General features: G+C 39.1%; 1 protein-coding gene across 2 annotated transcripts in view; it reads left to right on the top strand.

Annotated features, from left to right (window-relative positions):
- Nucleotides 1-23,795: 23,795 nt before the first annotated feature.
- cnot2 (CCR4-NOT transcription complex, subunit 2) overlaps nt 23,796-26,198 on the top strand; it is an 85,277-nt gene continuing 82,874 nt past the window's right edge. Inside the window, exon 1 of one of the 2 annotated variants that reach the window (XM_088922976.1) lies at nt 23,796-23,929. The gene's annotated coding sequence lies outside the window, so the exon portion shown is untranslated. The remainder of the gene's footprint in view (nt 23,930-26,198) is intronic. The other variant, XM_088922977.1, reaches the window with a different exon arrangement.

Raw genomic sequence — 26,198 nt, 5'->3', positions numbered from 1 at the left:
ACGGTACAGGACTATATGAAGCAACCCATAGCTGTTGTGTACCCATGTGAAAAAGGAAAGGTTAACACACATACAATAATATACAAGCATGCATGCATCAAATTAAACACAAAAATAATCTAATCTGCTTACTAATGTTACTAAGAAAATGTAATTTATGTTCTTACAATGAACTCAATGCAACTTTCAATATCTTCCTTTATCTGCAAATGTTATGGCATATTTAGGTGATTTTGCAATGCATCACTTTACAGAACTGGGGCCAGCAGCTGATGGGATGGATCCTGGTTTTATTCACACACATGCACTAATCATAGTTCTCCCAGTAGAGATTTACAAGCGTAGTCAAGGCCAAGCAATGAAAACAAAGATTTCCATTTGTGCTTTGTCTTTGATAGAAATGGAATTCATCCACCAATAATGAATTAATTTCCTCTGCTTTGCTCAGGATGAGTTCAATGCAAAACGAATTCAGCAAAAGAGCAGTTCAGCCAGGGCTGTCATTTCCAATCCTGTAAAAACAAGTCAGGAAACACTTCAAAGCACATTCATATGGCACGCTTCACCGCAGCCTTCCACATACACTACGCCACTAATCATGTCTGCCTGAGCAGCCCGCATCCCATCTGATAACTCATAAACAATCATCAACACCCAGAAACAGATTTTGTCATTCTCCTCAATCAGTGCATTCTTGGCTGGCATTGGCCTTGTCCTCCTGAGCCTCCACCTGCTGCTTTTTGGCAGGGCAAATGGCAGCTACACTCTGTCCCTGTCTGCCTGGGGCTGGTCACAACCTGGCACGCTAACACTGACAGGCAGCTCGAAGGGCAAGACAATGTGTTGTGTGTGACATGGCAGTGTGTGTGGGTCTGTAGCAAATTCAAATGAGAGCTGCATGCATTTTTACACTGCACGAAGTATCGGCTGTTTGTGAAACACCTGGAGACTAATAGACCAGATAGACTCCAGATCCAGTCTATTCAGTTGGGGTGGAGCAGTGGCTCTGTGGCTAAGGATCTGTGCCTCTGACTGGAAGGTTGCCAGTTCAAATCCTGTAGCCGGCAGAGGAACTCCGTTGGGCCCCTGAGCAAGGCTCTTAACCCCCAACTGCTCCAGGGGTGCTGTACAATGGCTGACTCTGCCCTCTGACCCCAAGCTTCTCTCCCTGTCTGTGTGTCTGTCTCTCATGGAGAGCAAGCTGGGGTATGTGAAAAGATGAATTCCTAATGCAAGAAATTGTATAGGGCTAAAAAAGCAACATTAACATGATGACTGAGAGACTGCTGGTCTCAGAGAGAGATATGATAGTTTAGAGTGCTGTTATGTTATATCAACATGTCCTAAAATACGTAAATGCTGTCCATAAAGTGTATATATATATTGGGGGAATATGAGGTAACCTTGGATCTAAGGCAGAATTTTTAAGGCTTACTAACTGATTGGGGATAAGATGTATTGTTTTGGAGGAAGTGATGCTACCTCCCGCTTCCTTTGTGAAGATCACATCACTCACCGGGACAGTACTTTTTTTAGCCCAAGCCTTACTGCACCTGAGTGAAGATAATGCAGTAAATAACTTCAAAGCCACTGCAGGAGGCCAGGTGTCGAGTTCCTCCCACAGCAGCACTCTCACACTGCCGGGAGATTTGATTACAGCTAACAATAGTGACAGACGTGAAACAAGGCTCCGTTTACTCTGCTCTTCCTGTGGAGTCAGCAGTGAATGATTCACAGATGAGGGAGATGTCAGGAAAGAGAGAGAAGAGAAGAGCTCCTTGAGAAAAAAAAGTTTGGACAATTACTAGGCAAAATCAAAAAGACTGAAAAATCTTAGTTTTTATTTTTTACAGCCACTACCTCTGCCTTATTTACTTTAGCAGGGGAGAAATGAATGTTGTTATTCATGACATTTAAAAATTCTAACTTATTGACAGTTGCTTTTTTTAGAGGCAACCAAACAAAAAGTGTTGTTCTGCATCAGACTGGGCTGTGGAGTAACTGTCTTGAGATATTTTGCTAGGAAAGGTGTTGTCCTGTATCAAGTAAATAGACTGAATCAAATGTATTTGTTGTATCAAATACATAGAGTCAATAGACTGGATCTGGGCTCTGTCTGGTATATAATTCTCCACGCGTTTTACAAACAGCCCATGTTTCATTCTGTGTAATAGTTTACTATTGACTTACACGTTACAATGTCACAGTGCTTACGTCACAGTTATTTTGAGCTGCCTGTGCCCTCAAGGTAATTGTCAGTGCTTGGCATGTCTACATACTGTACTTCACAGATTCTGAAAGCGTCTAAGCCTAACATAGCCCAGAAACAAACACAACACTTCTGCTACTGTCTCATGTTGGATTTTACCTTCACTATTACTACTTAAAACATTACCAATAATGCATCACACTTTCATAGAATCCAGTTAACCTAACAGCATGTCTTTGGACTGTGGGAGGAAACCCATGTGAACACAGGTAGAACATACAAACTCCATGTAAATAGCCCAGTGCTGAGAGGCAGTGCTAATCACTATGCTAGTGTGTCACTTGACAGTAATATGTATTTATATTTTACTATATACTGTATACCATATATAACTCATTGACAAACCTTACAAGAAAGTTAAATTACTTTTGTAATGTTTATTTTGAAATCTGTCAACATTTGCAGACTGGAGATAGGTTTCCTGAAATGACACAATGTGAATGTCCTCCTGGTGTAAAGAATCAGCCCAGACAGATACAGTACATATATATTTATATCTTCTCCCTGGGAACTGGTGCAACACCAAACTGTTAAAAAAAAAACCGCACACACTAGGAGAGAACAAAACATAATATTCTTCATCCCATAACAAACAAGTAACATGATTACATGAAAGCTGCCTCATCTCTCTCTTTCCTAGCGTTAATCCCACATCAGCAGGGTCCGCTTGTTAGCACACCAGTCTCCATTTGGTGGTTTGAACCAAATCTTTGAACTGACGTTGCTATTAACTGCGACCGAGAAATACTCCAACCGGCGCGTCGCTCCACCTGCCGTCGGAGTGGGAGGGGGGGGGGGAGGAGAACAAAGTAATGTAGCCAATTCATAGAGGGGGATTATTAGGAGGCATGGGAAATTTGGCCAGGACGCCAGGGTTACACCCCTACTCTTTTTGAGAAACACCCTGGGATTTTTAATGACCACAGAGAGTCAGGACCTCGGTTTTACATCTCATCCAAAGGACGGCGCTTGTTTACAGTATAGTGTCCCCGTCACTATACTGGGGCATGAGGACCCACATGGACCACAGGGTGAGTGCCCCCTGCTGACCCCACTAACACCTCTTCTAGCAGCAACCTTAGTTTTTCCCAGGAGGTCTCCCATCCAGGTACTGACCAGGCTCACACCTGCTTAGCTTCAGTGGGCTGCCAGTTGTGAGTTGCAGGGTTATATGGCTGCTGGCATGTTAAACTGCCTCATAATAATATAAAATCAACATACCCTCATTACTTCAATGGACATGGTGATGTGTGGCCAGCAAGGGTGGTCACTTTCATACTATGATCTGAAAAATATGAATAGAATCGTATCCCCTGGCTCACTCTGGCAGGTCAACAACAGACAACAAGAGGCAGTTTGGCTAGAAACAATTTCACGAGGAATGACAGCAGCCGAAAGCTTGGGAGAAATTAGAATCGTTTATTGGGATGTGGAGATTTGGAGTAACCCGCTTGGCTGAAGGCCAACCTCCCGGCCGTTGGATGGGGAGGATAGGACCCCCATGCGACCAATTGGGTAGCTGCAAAGGTAGGGAGGGGGTGGAGGATGGATGCAGAAACCGAACGAGGAAGAGGAGAGGGTGACGTTTGATATATATGGAGACCGGTTGCTTGCGTCAGAATTAGTGGGAATTGCAGCAGCTGTGTCGAATGAGCTCGGCTGCCTTCATTCCTCCCGAACTTTCATTAAAAACTCCATTTAAAGGCGGCATGTCCTTCTCTAAATCTCTAATGTTGTCATGGTTTTGATCTTGTCAGTAATGATGTCAAAGTCTAAAACTGTTCCACCTGAAGGATATCCAACTACTTATCCTTTTTTGCTTTCGGTGGTGACAGAGTTGTTGCAGTTCTCTTCTGTAGCTGCTGAAGACAGCTCTGGACAGTCCTCAGAGTGGTGCAGACAGTTTGAACATCAAAAAAGAAACTGGTTCATAGAGAGTGCCTGAGACAACCTGTCATAAAATCCCTCAGTGAGTGACAGTATGCATCAGAGAGCCATGGTAGTTCCTGCAGTTGGGCATTGTAGCAAAGTGCAGTGTTACGTGTTACAGCAGCTGCTTCCTGGTTGAATTCTGTGGGAGAGGGTGTCTAGTTCCATTGCCAGTCTCACTTTTCAAAGTGGTCGTAGGCATAAAGGTAGTCTCACATTAAAATTTAACCTGATTTTTTAAAAATTTAGAATCACCAATATGTTATACCCACCCAATTTTGAATAGTCAGTTGTGTGTTTTTCATGTCTCAGTTCGTAGCTACAAATCACATAATTGCACTCAGGGAAGCATGAAGAAATGTACACAGACTCCTCCAATGCACCCACTTTCTAGCCAGTCGTCTTTTAACACATCACAAGCAACACAGCTCTGTGCTAGTGGTTCAGAGAGAACTGCACCTCTCACTGACTGTACCGCATGACTACAATTACTCAGAAGGCTGTGAGGGTCATTAAGAGCTGAGAGACCTCGGACTGCATATTCCACAATATCCTGAGCAGCACTTAGCCAATTGTGTGCCACTGCCGGGGGTCACAATCACTATAAGCTAATGTAATGACCCAAGCTTGAACCCTTGCTTATATATTATATCTTTACCCATGTTTTGTTAAGTGTCTTTGTCAGTTGAGCCACTTGAGAGTCCTAAATTTAACTTGATTTTTAAATGAAAATGAGAACTGAGTATGAGTCTCAGCCTCCTATATTTCAGGATAATAGAGCAGCACCTATGTCTAACTCCGAAGTCCACTCAGATGAATAGGGCTAATAAAATCAGATCTCGAAAGCAAGAAAAAAACATTTGATATCTGCAAAATAATACACTGAAATAAAATAAATATCTGTGACAGAAAATGTGCAGATGTGACCTGTGTGAAAACAGACACGACACTTGACAAAGTGTACAAGCTACAGATCTAACAAGCAAAAAGTATTTGAATAGATGAAACAGCATTTCCATGAATCATTTGCCTAGGCATTAGAAATGTATGCAGGACATACAACAGAAAGCAATACACTTGCATTTAAGTTTTGTCTTACTAAATGTATTAGATTTACAAAGTAGATTATACAAATACAAAAATGATATACAGCAGAAACAACAGCGCATAAAGGTAAGTGTGCAACAGCACAAGCAATCATTAAACATTCACATGCATTGGTTTCAACTACAGGTCCTCACAGATGTGATTGGATTGCATCCGTATTCAGACAGGGAGAATTTAGCTCTGATTCAAAAGCAGATGACAGAGCACTCTGACCTTGTGGAGAGCAGGTAAGAGTTAGTTACGTCACACCTGACACCACTCTTTGTATAACACTCATGCAATCTCCCACTTCAAGGTGTAAAAAGAAATTCCTATTCAAAAGATCCAGTTATATTCCCAGGAGTATGACCCTTCTCTACATGGCAAAAACAAAATCAGGGCACTGCACATTCACAACTCCAACTCCCGACATTTTATCCTTTGACCGAGATGTTTCTGACCGATGATAATATGAGAATACTACCTCTGATGATCAACCCTTCAGGGTCAATTTAAAATGCCTGTTGTGAAGCACAAAAAACAACATGTGATTTTACACAGATTGAAGCAATTAGGATGCTGGAATAAAAAAGTGGGGTTAACCACTTAAATGTAACTGGACTTTCAAAATCAGCTGAATATCTTCAGTTTAAACTGCCTAATTGCCCTTAGAAACTGAGCCCCCAACATGAATTTTTGCATTTTAAAGGCTCTGTTGGCTACTTATAAGTTATCTGGTGTAGATAAAAGAGCAAAAAAATACAGCACTTGGCACACATTTCTTCTGTTGAGACAAAGATACTTTCACTGCCTACTTGTAAACGGAAGTTGGCTCAGGGCAGCTCTGGCATCTAATGTTTTGATGTTTTCTTGTTATCTGTCCTCACAATAAAAGCTCTGTCCTATATTCTTAAGAGCTGTACACTTTGTTATTAAACATTTACTTGCTAACTGTTTTGAGCTGTGCCCGTGTCTTTTCTAGTGGAGTACTTGCCAAGTTTCAAATTATTGGAACTCTGGCCTCCTCTGAAGCCTTTTCTTTCTGCATTCTCCTGTTTGTTCCATATTTGTAATCTGTGGTTTGGTAGGTTTCTACTGTTATGAGAAGTTATGTTAAGTCAAGCATGAGAAACTGAAGAACTGTAGTGGCAATGCTACTGTAAAACTGGATCGAGACTGACTCTAAGGCACCTCAAGTAAAGCACAGTTAAGAGACACTTGTGCAACTCTAGAATAATTCTTTACTTCAGTTTATTTTCCAGAAGAATTTCTTTCTACTTTAGCTCATAAATAATTTAAAAGCTAAAAGCAACTTACAAATTAAAAGGCAAATCCATACTTTCAGCTGTACCAGGTAATGAATTCCTAGGGACTATATCTAGTGCTGAAGACATGAAAACAGCAGATTTATTTTATTCCCACTGATGAAGAAGTGTGATCCTACCTGTAATTTTACCGGGTCACAATTGATCAACGAAAAAATATCCTCCATATAATTTACATGAAGCTGCCTTTATCACCATTTAAAGAACAGCATTTTAAATGCCTGTTGCTCGGCATAACAGACTCTCTGTATCATTTGCGTTTTGTCATCTAATCCGCCCCTGCCATTGTACTTCTGCAGACATGTAAAATAAGATTACTGAAACATGTTACCCGAGGCTCATGTAAGTAAACCAGGCATTTTAATATTGTTTACAGCTCACTACTTGAAACAGGAGAGCACAAATCATTAGACTGCTTTTGTCACCAGATGAAGGAAAATACTTGGACTTGAGAGAGCCAGCAAAGGTAGAAGGAAATATGTATTGAGCGTCCAAGGGCCTGGTGAGCCATCATGGAACTCTCTGTGCCTAGGATGGTTTATCCAGAACGCAGTCGTTTTACAGCACTCTCTCATCAACTTCAGTGGTGCTGGGGCATTGGAATCAGCTCGTTTTTAGTTTCCATTGTGAACCGCAGTGAAGAAGCAGAGAATGAATGAAGAGAGAAAAGGCGAAAAAAAAGAATTGGAACAAAAAAGAAATTTAAGCAAAACTGGATGACAGTTTTTTCCCAACACTTCCTTTTTTCAGAGACTTGGGAGAGTAGTCAGGAGAGACTAATGTTAAATGTCAATTTGAGCCCTTGCAGATTCTCAGATGTATGAATTCCTATCCAGGATAATTCTGTGGGGTTTCTTCAAAAGGTATTTGTCATCATCAGTTGCCTCACACCCTGGCTCTGTGCTCTGCAGGCCTTTTGTATTTCGCTTGAAATGTAACACATCATTGGCACATCGCAAGGGCAAACAGATGTCTAATTTATTCAGGATGGTTGTGTGTTTTTTTTTCATCAAGAACGAGAAAAGAGAAGAAGGAAAGGGAGGAGAAAGGTCAAACCGGTTTCTCAGAGGAGCAGAGAAGACAAGAGGAGTACTGTCTATTGGCAGAGGTAACACTTTCACATTGAGGGACTCCTCGTAGAAAGCCAAAAAGCATGCTTCATTCCGACAATCACACCGTTCAGAATAAAAATTGGCTCTCGGCTTTCATGGGTAAAAAAAGAAAAAGAAGAAAAGTTTGCCAGTGGTGCTTGCTTTCCCCTTGTACCGTAAGGCTTTCTCACCAGGTCCCTAGACTGGAGTATGGATGAAAGCTATGGGTTCATTTCTACAGCCGAATAACGTGTGGGACTGGGAGCACGGCTGCTCACATCTACTACAAATTGACAGCCAAGTGTTGCGGTAGCTTTTACAGTGCAAGGTCATTAACTTAATATTACATTCATAGCATTCATTGAATCAGAAAATCTTAGCCAATACTCAAGCATTGTCATAAGACACACTTGGGTGTTTCTTCTGCCTTTCAGATCAGGTTTCTCAGTATTTATTTTTCTAATGGGTAACATTACACTCGTGAATGTCTGGGAATTGTAATCTCAGTGTCATGGCCAAATGCACGTCAAGCTTCTGCAATCTGACTGTTTTAAAATCATTCTTCCCCCCAACTGATTTTAAGATGAAGTCTGTTTCCTTTCCTAGTTATAACTTTCTTTTATTGTTTGGTCTTTATTTTCTCTAAAGAAGCTGCTTTATATCCATTAAATATAAGAATAATGAATTAAGGGCTTTTACCAACTGTTCCAACTTCAAATTCAAGGGACTTCTATAATTATATAATTCATGCCTGTAAACAACAAAGAGAAATATAATATGATGAATGTTTGCATTCAACTGACAAAACTATTATTTTTATGTATTTGGGAAATCAAATTTCTGTGATGACGGGACAATTTAGATAGCACTTGAAGTTCATTTCATTTTCAAACCAAATCCTGGAATCTGAGTGTCCCATCAGTCACTGTCTATAGATGTCTACAATACCACAGTACTATCACCAGATTCCTCTAGTCATAGTCATTATCCACACCTTAGTTTTGTTAAATTGTGTAAAGCCCCTGAGCAGGCAGGTATCAGATTCCTGAGTGTTAAAGGGTAAATAAATGTGGGATAATGACGAAAACAGCATTAAAATGGGAAGGTACTGCTGGGTGGTTGTGAGACCCATGATTATCTTTGACTTTTGCCTTGTTTGGCTTTAATGAAAGCTGCCAATCTGATTTTTTTTTCATTTTTCAACACTGGCTTACTCAGTTCTTTTCTGCATTGTTTTGACTTTTTAACAGTGAAATCAATTGAGCAGAACATCACTCCGAGAAAGTATATTCATGTAGTTCAATTAACCAAGGCTGTTAATATTAAATGTGCGGTCAATTGGATTTCTGAATAGTTGTAGGATAAGTGCCAGCCGTAATATATCTGAGGTGTCAAGAAGTCACCATTTTTGACTATATAGTTCAAACAGACTCACACTCTGTCTTCTATTTTCTGTGTTGGTTTGCTTTAAAAAATGTCTGCTTTCAATGTTTTTTTTCAGTTTGTGTCCTAGGCTCCTGCTTTTAGATAATATAATCATCTTTGAGAGAGGAATGCTGTGTGTTGCAAATGAAGAGAAAGGCAATAGATACGCTTGTTGGCCAAGGCTTGACTGTGGCTGCCTGACGAGTTATTCTGAGGGAACACTGTGAGATTAATGGTGCTGACCTTCCTGTGCAGCTTGCCCGCATTGAGCAGGAGCTCAGAGAAAAGTCTCGCAAAGAGCTGGAGAGACAGGAGGACCTGGAGAGAGCACGCAGTGAGGTGAACCGTGACAGGTGGAGGAACCTCAGCTATATCGCCCTCAGCCAACGTGTGAACAAGTACGTTCCCATCCGAACGCGGGGACATTCAGTGGCAGACTCTGCAATGTTTGTCTTCTCTTGAATGTTCTTTGAAAATTCTTAGGATTTTTTCCCCCCTGTAGTCAAGGGATTTGGTAACTATACAAAAGAAGATCCCCACAATTATTCTACAAAATCCTTTGTGTGTTTTTTTTTTGCAGGCCATGGGTGTTCAGTTATTTTAAGAACATTCCCATGCACATTTACTGCCAGCCTATCAGGAGACCGCCCCAGGTGCGACACCGCAAGAAGTGGCGATAATCAGTGTGGCTGGGACAGAGTGCCGAGCTGTCCTGCTGCTGGCTGAGTACATGGCTGTGTGCATCTTCATCAGAACGGTTATGGCCCTTTTCAAACCTGTTTGCACTCTAAAACAAAGTAGCATTAGAAGGTTCTGCTTACCAGAATCTTAAAAAAGTCAGAACAGACCCTCATTTGCTTGAATATTGAAAATCATATAAATAGACCTCAAATTGGGAGTCTTTAATTTCGTGCCATTTCCAGCTCACCGTAGTCATTTTATATTTTTTGTTTCTCATATTAATGCAAGATGTTTTATTAAATATTATATTATTACCAATATCTCGGGGTCAATAAAAGTAGTGATTTCATCATAAGAACACAATGAAGAATGTCCTCCATGAGTTTGTCAATTGGACCGTAATAAGCTGGTAGACAAGCAGTCTGTATGAGAAAAGCACTATACTGCTTACAGCCCTGCAACAATTGTTTTCAGCTTCAGGATAGGTTCTTTTTCAATCCACCAAGTACATCGCAGTAATGAATAAACAATATTGTTTTTTATTTCTCTGGCCTTGGTGTAATTTGAAAAAAGCAACTCCAAATGAACTGTTTGAAGCTTAGTTTTGGGTTACATCAAATAAATCAATGTAAGCATGTAAGTCACCAAAGAATCCTAAAGAATTTTATATTATAAGTTATTCTGTAAGGGGATAACTTGAGAAGTAAAAGACCCTGGATAAACACATTACACATTTTCTTTAATCGTAAGACGGTGAGCAGAAGTAACCTACTGTATGTGTCAACGATGAGTCATACAAAAAGAAGGAGAAAAAGAATGCACACTTAAGATGACTGATTTCTGTCACAGAAAATTGTAGAATACACTGAGCGCACACTCTCTCTACTCTAAAGAGATTTATTTATGATGATTTATTAAAACTGGTTGATGTTTTGGCAAACAAGTCTTCATCAGAAAATGTGATAGACATTTAGCAGCTGAAAAGTTCAAAAAATGAATATGAACCTATTTTTGGAAGCATTGATTAATATTTTAAACTTTTCTATAATAATGGACAAATAAAAATGAATTCGAATTTTGTAATGATTAAGTATCCTAAATACCTTTTGTCAACCTTTTGTCAACACTCTTCCTGAAATTCATAAATCTCCTCTTCTAATAAAGCCTAGTATTACCTTTTCCTTGCACCATTATACTGTACATCAGCTTGTAGCGCAATTTTACAGCACAAACTATATGTGAAAGAAAAGGTTTATTAAACTTGAGATTGAAATTGCTCCAAATAAAATAAACTACTGCTGTGACTTTGTTTTTAAGCAATAATTTTTCTGAGAGGGAGTAAAAAATCCCCTTTCTTGCACAAATTAGGTTATATTGACTCCGGTGAGGAGGAAAGCTAACCAAAATGGCTGACATGTCCGTTCAGCTATAAGTGAGGATGACATCAACGTGTTAATAAATAAATGCTTGCTTTAACAACTCTAATGCCACAAATGTGAATATGAGTTTTCTTACTTGCATATATTTTTGTCATATGAATTTCAAAATTGTCTCTGTTTTAAAGTGTTGCTTAACCAGTGTTGTGATCTTTCTTGTAGTCTTTTAGAATCAAACATGACCATCAAATATTTAAAGCAATGGTATATACTTTTATTCCATTGCTGTAACCGCGGATAATACAAAGATTTGTTTGTTTTCACAATTGCACAGATACTTTTTAAAATGCCAAAATGGCCATCTGGTGAATTTAACAAACGTGTTTAGAGAACAAACTGCTAGATGTTTTTTCACAGCCTTTAAATTGACAAAGTTCAAAGGATCAGTTATAGAAATTGCAATAACAGATATTGCAACAGAAAACTGAGTTAGTCACTTCCAAAAAAGGCCCTGTATCCTCTGATGAATTCAGCTTTGAATCTATGTTTGTGTGCTTCAGAATGGTTGGAATACTAATGCTGCCACTTTTCACTCCAGATTTACTGGATTTAAATGTACCTGTATATAAATGAATGTTTCTTTGGTCCTTGTAAATTAAAGACCTCACCCATCAGGCTCTATGAGTTTTCCATTCAGCTATGTAGCAATGCTGTGTGATCAAAGGTAACAGCTTTGCTCAAATCAACACCCTGCCCCTAGTGAGCACAGAAAGTTGTCATATGTGCAGGAAAATAACCCAACAAGTGAGCATCGTAATGATCTGAGGGAAATAAACAGTTTGCCTTCTACTTCGGAAAGAGCTGCTAGATTCATCAGGCAGATGGAGTAAGGAAAGTTCACATAAATAGCTGCTTATTGATGCATAGAATGACAGTAGTTGTTTTGCAAAGTTTATGCTGTATGTGTAAGTGTTATTGTTATTAAAGTAACTCGGTGGTGCCTAGTTTACCAGATCTGCAGCATTCCTGGAGCAGAGGAGTCAAGTAGCTACCACTACCTTGTGACACAGCAAAAACAAACAGCCCGTGCAGGCTAGGGAGGAGGAGGCTGATTTATATTCATATATAGAGAATGGTAGATTAAAGTAACTTTAAGAAGATCTTTCTTGACTTCCATTGGAGGAGAGAATAGATGTTAGCCCTTATTAGGGCTAACGTAATTTATGGCATAAACAGTGGCAAAACTATACTGTGTCAAATAGATATGCTTTGAAGTTTATCTTGAATTGCATTTTTTGTGAATTGATTCATAAATTCATCAAATTTGATTTCAATTTACATACATTCATAAATTGCATAATTCTGCGCAATAAGCCTGGCATATTTTTGCTCCACATCACCAAGTTGTAAATATTCAGCTTTCGCTGCGTCTCAACAGCCCGCTTTCACAAGGTACTTTATGTTCGGTTTTGATTTATGTAAAGGATGTCACGGCTCTATTTATACTGCAAATTGATAGTTTTTACGCTCTCAGCCACCGTTTCTCAGCATCAGCAATTGATAATCCTGGCACATCTCTGCATAGCCTATCAATCCTGGCCACCTTGCAAACAGAGTTTTACTTAAAAAAAATGATATTCTGTAAATATTTCCACTCAAAATACACAAAGCACTACCAAGAGAATACACACTAGATTTAAGGATATCACACGCACAATAACACATAAGATTCCACAGGACTACAGGATGAGCTTACAGGATCTATGTGCAGAATGTGCAGCACAAGTGTTCTCAGAAAATCAGAATTTCATAATATTGGTGTAATTGAACCCCTTGGATACAAGGGCATTTTTTTGTCTTTCTGTTTGGATAAAAAATGGTAAGTTGATTAAGAATATTTGGATATATTATTAATTACATTTACAAATTAATATTGGAGATGGAAATATAACAAAAGAACCCTCTGACTTCTCCACTGATTTATGTTATTGTAATAGAATAAATTGCATTTATAAAGTGCTTTTCAAAACAGAGCTTAATAGATAGGAGGGGACACCTCCAATAAGGCAGGGAAGGGGGAATTTGCTTCACCAAATTTAGGGAGGGGATGGCTCTTTTGAAAAGTACCTTGGGATTTTTTAATGGCACGGTAGTCAGTACAAGTGTTTAACGTCATTAGGTCCATTAACAGCACTGTACCAGAAACCTGGTTTCCTTAAGGACTGTACTGAATTGGCCCAAAATTGCACAGTTTCTGGGAATTGACAGGATGAGGCTAGAAAACACAAACGCTTCTGTCGATTCAGGGTTACTTCTGGCTTTTGGTGTAATTTGTGAATGTAGCTTAGACATAGTCAATGGAGGTCTGCCTATGCAGTAAGTCTGCTTTTGTCTGGCTATAAAACCTTGTTTATTATTATTTAATTGTGCTCTTAAAAAACTTTCATATTTACAGTATCGCTTTACTTTAATATCCCTCATGTTTCCAAAAATTACATTCACAATCTCTCCTGTCAGCATAGTATCTGTACAAGAGCCCATTATATTCTGAATTTGAATATGTGGTAAGCCAAAACATATTTACTGAGTTCACAGTACAATGCTTTCCTGTACACAGAAGTCTGCGAGCATGTTCGTGAAGAGTTAATTCCCAAACACTTCAGAGAGTGAAGCTAATGACGGTTATTATGAAGTCCACAAAAACCAGAAAATCCTCCAGGACTTCAGATTCCTCAGTGTCCAGTCAGAGTCCTAGGCTGTTGCTGTATCTGCAGTATTCGTTTCCAGCTCTGCTCTTACCCAACTGGTTCCACTAGTTATTGGCGTATAGTCCTTTCTTAGTTCTAAAGGTGTTGGCGATTTAAAAAGATCTAGGGTATAAAGTAAATAATGATTTAGCACTGTGGCCCAGCAAGACCAGGTCAAGCCTTAATTGAGATATATCTTTATTTTTTTAGTAAATTTGACGTGGACCTTTGTGACTGATTGTGATACTGTAGGTTAACTTTGTTTCAAGATGTATAAGGGTATCCTAAGGGTTTTTGAGCTTAAAGCACTGATCTCACTCACACCCTGTGGTTCTGGGACAGAATTAAAGGCACTGTATGCAAGATCAAGCTTTTGACTTTTGATTGAAAAACTGCAAATATTGCTTTAGCTTAGCTCTGAAATCCCAGAACACATACTTGATTCCTACCCTGGTGGAACACTACAAGAGTATTTACACCTTTTCCCAAACATTTGTGAATTATCATTATCAATGATAATGAAGTATCATTAAGGAGTGCTGGTGTGAGATGGTGAAATTTGTGTTAGTGGTCCATATTTGATTTATAACCCAGGGTAGGTAAAATGTCATCCCGGATATTTTGGAAATTCATTTGGTACAGGAGAAAACAATATGAAACAATGTGTATATTACAAATACCACAGAGTACCCTTTTATCTTTAAAATACTTTAAAATCGGTCTAAATGATTTAGGACAGAAAACAATAAGAAGCAGTTGTCTGGGGCAGTTTAATGTAAAGAGTATGTAAATCCAGTTCTGCAAGTAGTGGGTTTTGCATCGCTGGCATAAAGCACACATTACAACTTCAATCTGTTGTAAAGAGAAAAAGGAAGGGAAATCTGATCCCTTCGCAGAACACTGCCGTGACCTTCATGAAGCACACACAGGCCGAACTTCCAGTGTCTGGATACCCTAAAAAGAGTCTGACTGTGCTGCAAAAACTTTACAATTTTTTTTTTCCAGTTTTAAGATGCAGCTGAATCAAAGAGTTAACCTTCCATAGAATACTAACTTGACAGTGACATAACATTAATGACTTGTATCTTGCAATATTGAGGAATGTCCTGTGTATTTTCTCCAATCTTGTGTTCGTATCATGTTACAGAGTGCATATGCTATATATTAAGAAAGACAGGCTTTTAAACATTTCTAGTATCAAAGTTCTCAGTCTCTGTAATAGTGTATTATAAAACAAAACTTTGAAACAACATATGGTGACAGATTCTCTGTACAAGAACGTCAAGGTCTACAGTACCAGTGCTCTCACTACTGATGCGAATGGTTTTGAAAGAGATACCACTTTTCCTTTTTACCAAGGAAAAGAGGATTCAAGCAAAAACCAAAACTGACTTCACTTCAGTAATAAATACAACACTACAACAACAGGCTCCTGAGTCCTGCTGAAGAATTTCTGCTAAATTATGCTACCAGTTAAATTACAGCACAGCTCAGCTAAAAAGAAAAAAAAATGCTCTATGTTTCTGGGACCAAGGTTGGACACCTGACCTATGGAGCAAAACTGAGAATCAATCACTGACATTAAACCTGGTTTTTATTTTTTCCATTTGGGGAACTTTAAATTTCCTGTGTGTGGTCAAACATGATTTATTTATTTTTTGCTAATAAAAGCCCTGTTTTGGAGTGTAGAAATCAGAGAACATCTGATTTTGATTCTGTTCTCCTCCTACAGGAGTCCTCCTTAAGCAAATAGCTGTTTATTAAAAATCACTTAAAGGTCTTATTACCACTACCGGGCAGTAGTGGGCGGTGCAGAGGCTCTGTGGCTAAGGATCTGTGCCTGTGGCTGGAAGGTTGCCGATTCAAATCCCGTGGCCGGCAGAGGAATCCTAGTCCAGTGGGCCCCTAAGTAAGGCCCTTAACCCTAGCTGCCCCAGGGGCGCCGTATAAATGTCTGACCCTGTGCTCTGACCCCAAGCTTCTCTCTCCCTGTCTGTGTGTTTGTGTGTCTCATGGAGAGCAAGCTAGGGTATGTGAAAAGACAAATTCCTAACGCAAGAAATTGTACATGGCTAATAAAGTGGTCTTATCTTACTTTCCCCATTTTTATTCAGATTCAGAGGTTTTGAATGATGGCTGAAAATGTGTAGCATAGCATACAGTCCTCCATGATATACTGTATAAGGAAGGTGATACAGGTGACGTAGTTCATGCTCAGAAGAAGGAAACAGCAGGACAAATCACATAGACATTAGGAGCTATTACCGAGTTTCAAACATAGAGGCTTTTCTGTTCCCTAAAACTCCAAACAGTGCTATGGATACTGTAGAGAATTGACAAACATTGTGTAGGAAGTGTGAGATTGTTGTTCTTACAATATGGTGCAGTGATTGGAGGATAGAGACTAGATCCGGAAGCAGGCAAAGGTGAGAAATTAGGCAGGCGGAGAGATGCTGGCAAAAACAAAACACAGTCCAGAACCGTAATCTGAAGGCAGGGGAAAGATCAAAACCAGAGGATGTTGGCAGAAGTACCAAAGAGAGAACTGGAGACAGAAACTAGATCATCCAAACACAGTCAGAGCATGGAGGATAAATACAATGAGAATACTGAGACAAGCAATGAATCATTAGGACTAAGCGTTGTGGCACTCCACAAGGTAGTCTTAAATAGCCCTGAGTTGAAAGCGCAGGTGGAACGGGTTGTTCTACCTCAGCGAGTGGTAATAGCCCGTTTCTCTGACCCACCTGTTGCATTAGAAGTCCAAATGGAATGCCAAGGCCTTTGGCGAAAATGAGTATGACAAGATTCTTCTGTTTCTCCATACTGTAGACACGCTAAACACAACACCAGTTGAATGCAGTGCATTATTCTTTCCAAAATGTGGTGCTGAAGCTGCTTCCTATTGGGTTGTGCCCTTCTGTGGGTCCCCACCTTTGTGTGGAGCAACAGATCCCTTCTCTGGATTCTCTAGATCCCTCCCGTCCTGTACTAGACGCAGACATGTAGGCCAGGCCTGAGGCTCCAACAGCGCACAGCAAGAAACAAAGTGAGAGAGGCCAGTTGAATCATGTGAGAGTTTTGTGCTGAATAACAAGTGGCTCCACAATGATCAATGATTTTTCAGAATGAATTAACCAGTGGGTTTACTTTTCATTAAAGTTTTAAAGAGCAGAAGAGGTATGGTATGTGTCTGAATATGTTATGTTGTTGTACATGTGTATATAGTTTATGTGTCTGCTCCTTTTGCTTATGTAGGAAGACTGGTATTTTAGTCTGTCACCCTAAACAGTGTGTAAGGGAGACACTGCTGAGTGATACAAAAAGTTGTTCACCACACCTTGAAAGATTTCACTCCAAAGAAGCACTTGACATCAATTAAATAAGCAGTTCATGTACTGTAGGTCAGCATGTGTAGGCTGCAAAGGAACAAGTAAAGGTTTATTCCATGCTGAGGAGAGAAGGAAAGAAACACAACATTTTGGCTGCTGAAACGTTATGGTTTTTTTTCTTCTCTTTTCAGCATGGAATAAACCTTTACTTGTTCCTTATCAATTAAATAAGTCAGATATGTGAATGTTTTTTGTTTTTGTAGGTATAAGATATTTAAGTGCTCTGTGGGGTAGGGCAATGAAAGTCATGCTTAATTACCTGTTACCAATCAAGCTAGCCTGGGTTTGGCATTGAACATGAGAATTATTCAGCTCAGAACCTCTGCAAGTAGTGCAATATAATCACCCCACATAGGGTGGCATTAAAGTTATTGCAGCATAGATCATTGAATGCAGCTAAGGATAACGTAAAAGTCTTCTGCTAATGATTTTAAATGTCCCCGACTCCTTAAATGTCCTTAATGTCCATCCAACTCTGCTTAAGAGGTTAACGTAGTTATACTGTAAATATGAATCTCACACAGACATTAAAAACACGAAACCAGGCTAAAGATACAGTATCTGCCTAGCAGAATGAAATCCTTTTTGACACATTACTAACCTGCCAGACTTATGTTTGCTGCTATAGAACTTATAACTTATTAATATATTATTCCTTATTCCTCGCTTTCATTCAGAATATCAAAATCATATATAAAACTATTTCTAAAACAAAACGTTGCATTGAAGATTACACAGTGAAAGTGATCACAAACTGAATCTTACTCGGTTTTTTTCACACAATTTGTGGTTTCAGACGAGTTTTGTATCTTGCCTTTGAAGCCTTACTGTTATACTGAAATGTCTTAAACATTTTGGGTCCCTTTATTTCAAGTTGTAAAGAATTTCGGTATTTGAAAATGTTACAGGGCAGAGTGGTGGTGCAGTGATTAGCATTGAAGCCTTGTGGTGCTGGGACGCTGGGTTCAGGTTCTGGGGTGCTATCTGTGTGGAGTTTGCATGTTGGATTTACTCCGGGTGCTCTGGCTTCCTCCCACAATCCTAAGACATACTGGAAGTTTGATTGGCTTCTGGGAAAATTGGCCCTGGTGTGAGTGTGTGAGTGTCTGTATCGGTCTGCCTTGCGATGGGCTGGTGTCCTGTCCAGGATGTACCCCGCCTTGTGTCTGTTGCTTGCCGTGACAGGCTCCAGCTCCCCAGTGACCCTGAATTACCTGAAGTGGTAAATAAAAAATGGATGGATGGAATATGTTTTACTTGTGAAATGAACGGGTCATATTTTTATTTCTCACGCCAGAGAAATGAGGGGACTTGGATTTTTTACAAGCAAAGCAAAAAGAAATGCGTGTATTTCAAATTTGTGAACTACAAAGTTTCTTACTAGCAGTTAAATATGTGTAACTGAGCAAATAGTTAAATAACTATGAATCAGTGACTTGGGGACAAGCAGAAGGGTCTTGTTCTAAGATCTTTAATGAGAAACATGCTGTATTAAAAAGGAGTAAAGAAACAGAACTATTTGTTAGATCTTTTTTCACTTCATGCATGAGACATTTAAGAAATATTTTGAAATCCATAAAGCTAGCAGAAGCCACACATTTACAAATGTTTCACAATATGTAACATTACGATACATTTAGGAAACAAACCTAACATTATTTGGATAAATTTAAAACATATATTAGGAGTAGAGTTCACAAAATTGTTTTTGTTGTAAATACATTTTCTTCTCAGTAATACAGACTATAGGACCTATATGCCCTAATACTGCGGGCCCTATTTAATTCATACATATTTTGAGCTGAATAGTATGCAGTTCAATTTGCTCTGTTATATATGTAGAAGAATGTTTTAAAGAAAGTTTTCTTCAGTAATGTTTAGCATAATGCAATTGAAAGAAAATATAACTGATTTCAGGAGGTGAAAGCATGTATCTGAAAAAGAGAATGGTGTATTCCAATGGAATATGTATATATTTATTGTTTTTACTGTGGGGTAGAGAAAAAAAATATGTAAAACTTCCATTGCTGATTTTGTGGATATGTGAGTGTGCCTCTGCCCGAACTATCACACTTATCACGGTACAGGGCCAGGTCTGCTTGTTCACAAGAGAATTTCACACTTCAGGGACTAAACATTGACTCCAGGGGTTAACTTCAAGATCAAGAGCAACCCAAGGACAGAGGGTTTCCTTGGGACTGAAAACTTAAATGATAAAGACTAATCAAAGGCTAATGATAAATTAACTCTTAACTGCTTCTAATAATTAAGCACAGGACTAAAACACAGCACTTTATATTAAACTGTACAGAAGGTATGTCAGCCCAGTATTTCACAATAGCAAAAAAAGCAAAGTAAAAAGTTTAGAAAGCAAGTACATTTGCTCCTAGAAAGATTGTTCTGTTTCCATGTGATACACTGAATGTGACATTCTGTTAAGAGTACAGGTTTCTGCTCTCTAGAGACTTTTTCTTGCCTTTCACCATGTGCAAGTCTGCCACAGTGCTGCGCTACAGACAACAAACGGCCATACACCGAATTTCAAATAGTGTCTGCAGATATTGATATAAAAAAGTAGACCTGTAAACTATTACTTTCTTCAAATAGAAGTCTAAGTCTAGTAGATATTATGCACTTTATTTTTACACTATAAAATCTTGCTATGGTGCTCACAATATAAAGAGATGTATTACAGCAGGGAAGTATAGTATGTTTCTCCTTCGTTTCAGTTACTGTCATTTGCATAACTACTTAAACAATGTTCCTCAGTTTGTTAGAAATAAGTGACATTTTAATAGGTAAAATGAAGTAGGAATGCATCTAGAATTCCTACAGTGTATAGAAAATCTACTGTATAATAAAGCACTGAATAGAAATATGATACCACACATTTCAAGACAAAGGCTTGGATGTGATGATGGAATTGTAAGGTTGTACAATGCCCGTTACCTGAAAAAGATAACGAAATCAGTAGTTCTATACATTTTTCAAGAGTTGTCTGTCCGTCCTTTCCAAGGTGCAAATCTCTGATTTGTCACAAAAACTAACGGTTGTTTATTTTTGGTGTAAGAGATGCAGGCATGCAGGCTCGGAATGTGGAACTGAATTGGACAGGATTCCAGCATATCAACGTGTAGCTTCAGTCAGGATTCAGCTTTCTTTCAGGGTGGGTAGACTACAATGACCTATAGTCTCTACTGAGGGGCATGATTTATAACTCCCACTTTAATGAATGCCATCAAACGTCATTTCTAGGTGATGGGAGGGTTCAGTAAAATGTGTTTATGCGGGTTTTAAAGGAAACAGGAAAATGCAATAGACATGTATAATGAAAAATGGGCAAAAGACTTGCTTTTGGAATTAAAAGCTGCCAACGTCTGCTGTGAATTTTAAATTAAATACCAACTTCTTTAAAATATTACTAGTTCATACTGTACATTTCTGTATACAGGTCTGTACACACCAAAACAGTGTCAAACATAAAAATAGATTCTACTCATTTTTAACGCAGAAAGACAGATTACATTACTAGGGAGAATTTGCGAAGAGGATATTAGAAATTATTTCCTAATTTGCTCAATGTTGTCAAAAATCTGGTGGATTTTTGTGGGTCTTTACAAGTATAGAAAATTGCATCTTACAGTCTTTTTCATACATCATCTTCATTGCTGATCATCTGTTACTGAAGCACCTCCACTAGAATTTCCATGCAATAAAAAATCTTATTGAAGAAACCCTTCACATTTTTAATGGCATACTGTTCTGCAAAGAAACGTATTTTCTTCCAATCTACACTTGGAATGGACATGCTCACTAACATCAATTCATCCATCCATTTTCTAACCACTGCATCCAATTCAGGGTTGCAGGGGAGCTGGAGCCTATCCCAGCAAGCATCAGGCACAAGGCAGAGTACACTCTGCATGGGATGTCTGTCTGTCACAGGGCAGATACACAAACATGCATATGCTCACATCAGGGCCAGTTTCCACAGAAGCCAAATAAACAATAACAATATTAAAAATAATAATAATTCCTCACACTTATATATGGTGGACTCTGGAATTATTGGCACCCAATAATGAAGAAAAAAGTCATAATAAAATTAACCACATAGATAATGACAGATATTTAATACTCATATGTTAGGGGGACACTTGTCCTTTTTCCTAAAACATTTTTTTCACTTCAAGGTTTAATTGTAAACACGTAATACTGTTTTACCTGAAAAACACAGATGACAAAATTATTGGCACCCTTCAGGATGCCTTCAAATACAGTACAATCAAACACATCTGAACCACATCTGTGTGTACACCGTACATCAGATAACCTAATTAACCTATCGGTATGTTGTTGGACTGTGGGAGCAAACCAGTGCAACCAGAGGAAACCATATAAACATGAATAGAATGTACAAATATCATTGTGGATAGTATACTGGTCCAAAATTAAACCCAGGATCCCAGCTCTGCAAAGCGGTTGTGCTAACCACTGTGCCACCCTTGCTCATTAACAATAATTATTAAAACAAGCATTTTTCAAGTGGAAGCTTTGGAATGACAATAGATAGCTTCACAAATGTTCTGGAATCAACCACTGTAGGTACTCAGAACTGACAAGACACTGAATCGGTGACCTAACTTTCATACTGTTGTGTTTTGTGTTCAGTTTGTGGGTTTTCCAGGTATCTGAAACACCACTTCAAGAACTGGAGGAAGCTGTTAACTTGATCCAATTAAGCCAATAATGAGCCAATTGGGGGTGTTACAAGCCTAGCTGGAGTGAACATTTATAGACAAACTGGCCCTCCAGCTTCGGGACCCTGCTCTAAGGCAAGAGTTTATGCAGTTAAGACTCTGCCAGGAGTCTGGAATCCTGATAATGTCTGTCCCCATAGTTCAAGTCCCAGTATAATAACAGCTATTCTATGACTTCTAACTGCATGTCTTTAGACCAGACAACATTTGCATATGCATTTTATAATTAGATGATCTTGCCACTTTAAAATTGAGTAGAGCTGTGTGTTTGTGTCTCAAAGGGATCAAAAATAGCTATTACTGGCAGTCAATAAATAAATGGCAAGAATACTACAACATTCTGGTCATTGAAACTGTAAAAAAGATAAAAGGGTATCCCATTTATTTTCTGTTCTGATTGTCAGCTATAAAGGCCTGACCTCAAATTATCTGACTCAGCTGTTTGTATGTATCCTTTCTAATTCCGACAATCTGTAGTTCTCAGTTGTAGCTGTCTTATAAGAAGGGAGGGGAATACACCTCGCCTGTATGGGTGTAGGCTTTCAGTTCTTTAAAATCGTTCACTGCATTTTGTTTTGCAATTGGACACAGTGTGGTGATGATGAGGCTTTTCTGCGCACTGCTAACAAATCAGACTCTTCCGGTACACATTTTCACATTTTTAATAATGACAAAAATACAAACAAAAAACATTTGAAAATCTTCGAGTGAAGCCTAAAGAAACGAACAAACAGCTCAAAAAGGAAAAAACATCACAAATAGGAAATACGTGTAATAAAATATCTAAATTTATAAAAGTGGAACGATTCGTTTCCAGAAGAGTGGAGGTGACAGAATTTTCAGATACTTAAGAAGAAAGCGATAGCAGATGTTATGTATCTAAACTTAAATACAAAATGTCAAAATACAGAGTATATGTGATTTGAGCCTTCTCCGGTTAACATTAAACTTGAAAATCCGACGCAATGCAGGAGCTGAGGCTCAACATTTTCCAAATTCTCGTCGCACCATCACCTACAAGATATTAACTGCACAAACTATACACGATTCTCGTTATTATAAGGATATGTGAAAACGGTAAGAAATGAAATCTTCAGTCTTTTCGCAGTCTCTTCTTGTAACCTTTTGAACACAATATGCAAGAAAATTACTTAATATTATTAATTTTATTGATTTTGTGCGTGAATTTGCATTGACACCAATAATGAGATGAAGAAAACACCCACACCCAGAGGAAAAAAACAACAATCGTAAATATACTGGAGACCATCAGGAATTTTACTTACAAAACATGGTATCCTCCGCAAGCAATACACGTCTGATCTATAGAGAAAAGAGTTAATGAAGGCTTTCCTTCCCAAGGTTCAACATTAAAGGCACATCTCTCCACCACCGGTGGCTGTTCACCACAGAATACAGAAGACACGAAGCTTCCAAAGGAAAGATCAGAAATAAAGAAATGTACATGTTTAAATTTCGTGCTCTCTCCTGCTGTCATCTGGGCTACAGGAACGGGACGCGCACAGAATGTAAGTGAACGATCCAGTTTACATCCCACGCTTTGTGTTTTAAGGATGGATCTAATTCTGGAAGTTAAACCCCTTCAACGAAAAAAAGACACCGCCGATTGTTTCTTAATCCGTCAATACTATCTCCTTCATCGTCCACCTTCCACCACACTGCTCTTCCAGCGTCTATTCTACCACTGCTCCTCAGGAAGCAGCACCGGGCGCCGGCGATGGCGCTGAGGGTCGCTGTGGGGTCAGAGGGTAAAGGTCGTTCACCCAGCATCCTCGGCTGTAGATACACAGCCATCTTGGATCTGCGAGGAGAAGAGAAATTAATGCGGTGAGTGTTTTTTTCTCTGATTTATTTCTACAATATCTCGCTTTGACCACCGGGGAACCGGCGCAACCCGGTCCAGAACCTTTTCTGATCACGGCCGTGCCGGTTCGGGAGGGATCCGAGCCGGCTGGCGGGGTTCACTCCGAGCGGGTTTCTTTCTCGCTGCTGGTTTTTGTCTGGGGCTGTATAAATCGAGAGGGACGGATAGGGAGCCGAGGGAAAGCGACAGAGCAGGCCCAACCCAGCACAGCAGCCCCCTTCTTTATGGTACTACAGTGTGTGAATAAAATACTACAGAGCCACATATGACCGGTAAAACACTTCGAGCGGGCCTACAGCAGGACATATTATTCCCAAACAAAGCGTATAGCAAATCGAAACGGAGGCTGTAGATTCCACATCAAACACCCCCTGGATTCCACAAATTTATAAAAATCGCATAGGTTATCCTGAGAGTTACGGTTTGCACCGTGTTTTATCTCCATCACAGGCTTGAGATTATATTGTTTCGTAAAGTTCAAGTGACCGATCTTTTTTACCTTGCAAGTTCAGGTGGATGTGGAAAATACATTTATTGCAAAGCTAGGATGCCTTATTAAAAATGCGGCTGTCCGTTGCCGGAAGCGATCGGTGAATGTGTGAAGTTTTGTACCCCCCCCCCCAGTTTATTTTTTTTCAAGCGGTGCTTCGTTGTCCTTAATTTGGATTTTTTTGGGATTAGCTGGGGTTTCGTTTTTATTTGTGAAACTGAAATAGTCTGGTACCGAGTTCTGTGTTTTGCTCACATAATCCCGGAGCCCTGTTATTCTACTGCTGGAAAAATAAAAAATTAACGACGTGCATTGTGCTCAACGATATAAGAGATGTTGCAAGGCTATATGCACAACTTTCTTCATTTGTTGCTGAAAGTTGGATCGGTATTTTTGCACGTAGCCCCGGGATACAGTTTCGGCGCTTAACGAGAGGACGAAAATCCACTGCCGTTATGTTACAGTACTGTAGCTGTACGAGCGCTGTGGGCCGGAACACACGTATACGCTTGTGTTAGCGCCGGTTTTCGGGGAATGCTAGGAGTTTGTTAAACATTTAGAATAACCTGTTCTCCAAGACTTTCTAACACTATTAAAGCATACACGGGCATATTAAATCTATTTTGAAGTACGTCGGTCGTTCTACAGCAAACATATTTGAGCGCCCCCCCCCCCACTCAAACGTAGCTTAACTTCCTTTTTTATTTCACATTTTTGAATTCATAGTTTGAAGGAGAGTGCAGGACCGAGCTACTGATTGCAGGTTACGAGAGAGTGCCGTTATTCAACCATACATAGAGCATTGCTTCTTTTATTGTAACGTGACAGTTATCATGATGGTCGATTTCCAGTTTTGAAAGCTATATACGTGTCGGCTCAGGAGCACGTGACCTGTTTAACGCGCTGTTACGGAGTGGGCTCAGGTGATTCACATTTCGGCTTGCTGCGATTTGCACTTTTTGCATTGTGACAGTTCGTGAGATTTTAGTTTTCAAAACTAGTGGCGGCCTGGAATGTCTGGTCAGCCCGAGAATTTAAGAACCCTTCGGGTTTCCTTCCGATTGCTGCCAATCAATAATGTTTTTTTTCCTGTATAGAGAATGGAGGGAATTGATCAAATCCGATGAGTTATGAAGATTTGTTTACTCTTGTGAATTATTAAAATGTGAGCGCCCTCCCAAGCATTCCCAAGCTGTTGCAACAGTTTTGGAAAGATAGCTTTGGACGTTTTAAGCGGTATATTTCCATATAGAATATTCTACGTCATATTTGTTCTTGCTTTTGAGTTTCCGCACTGAAAGGTATCAGTAGGTTTTCATTTGAAAAATGATAGTATAAAAAAGCATTTTAGCTGTAGTTGTGAACATTTGATATTTTGTTTCATAATGTGACTGCAGCTATTATCTAGTGTAAGTTAATATGACTGAACTATAAATTACAAAAGCCTGAGAACAACACTCAATAGAATTACACAAATGTAATTTCTAATTATTTAGGAAATATTTTGAGAAATGTTAAAAAAGGTCTGTAAGTTTTTTGTGGGGTTCTGCATTCAATATTGGGTCTGCTTTTCGTTACAACTTTTCTTTATATTTAGGAAATATACAAAACCTCTGAGGTTTTTTTGTGAGTCTGCAAGTTTTGTGAATGAACATATCTATTGATGTTTATGGTGTTTGGTTTCTTTCCCCAGTGAATAAATAATTTTAGTCTTAATGTTAGTTTCGCCATTATGTTGCAAA

The sequence above is a fragment of the Atractosteus spatula genome, chromosome 8, assembly GCF_055471065.1.
Source record: "Atractosteus spatula isolate fAtrSpa1 chromosome 8, fAtrSpa1.hap1, whole genome shotgun sequence".
Taxonomy (NCBI): Eukaryota; Metazoa; Chordata; class Actinopteri; order Semionotiformes; family Lepisosteidae; genus Atractosteus; species Atractosteus spatula.
The sequence above is the reverse complement of the archived record's forward strand: the minus strand, read 5'-3'. Positions and strand labels throughout refer to the sequence as shown.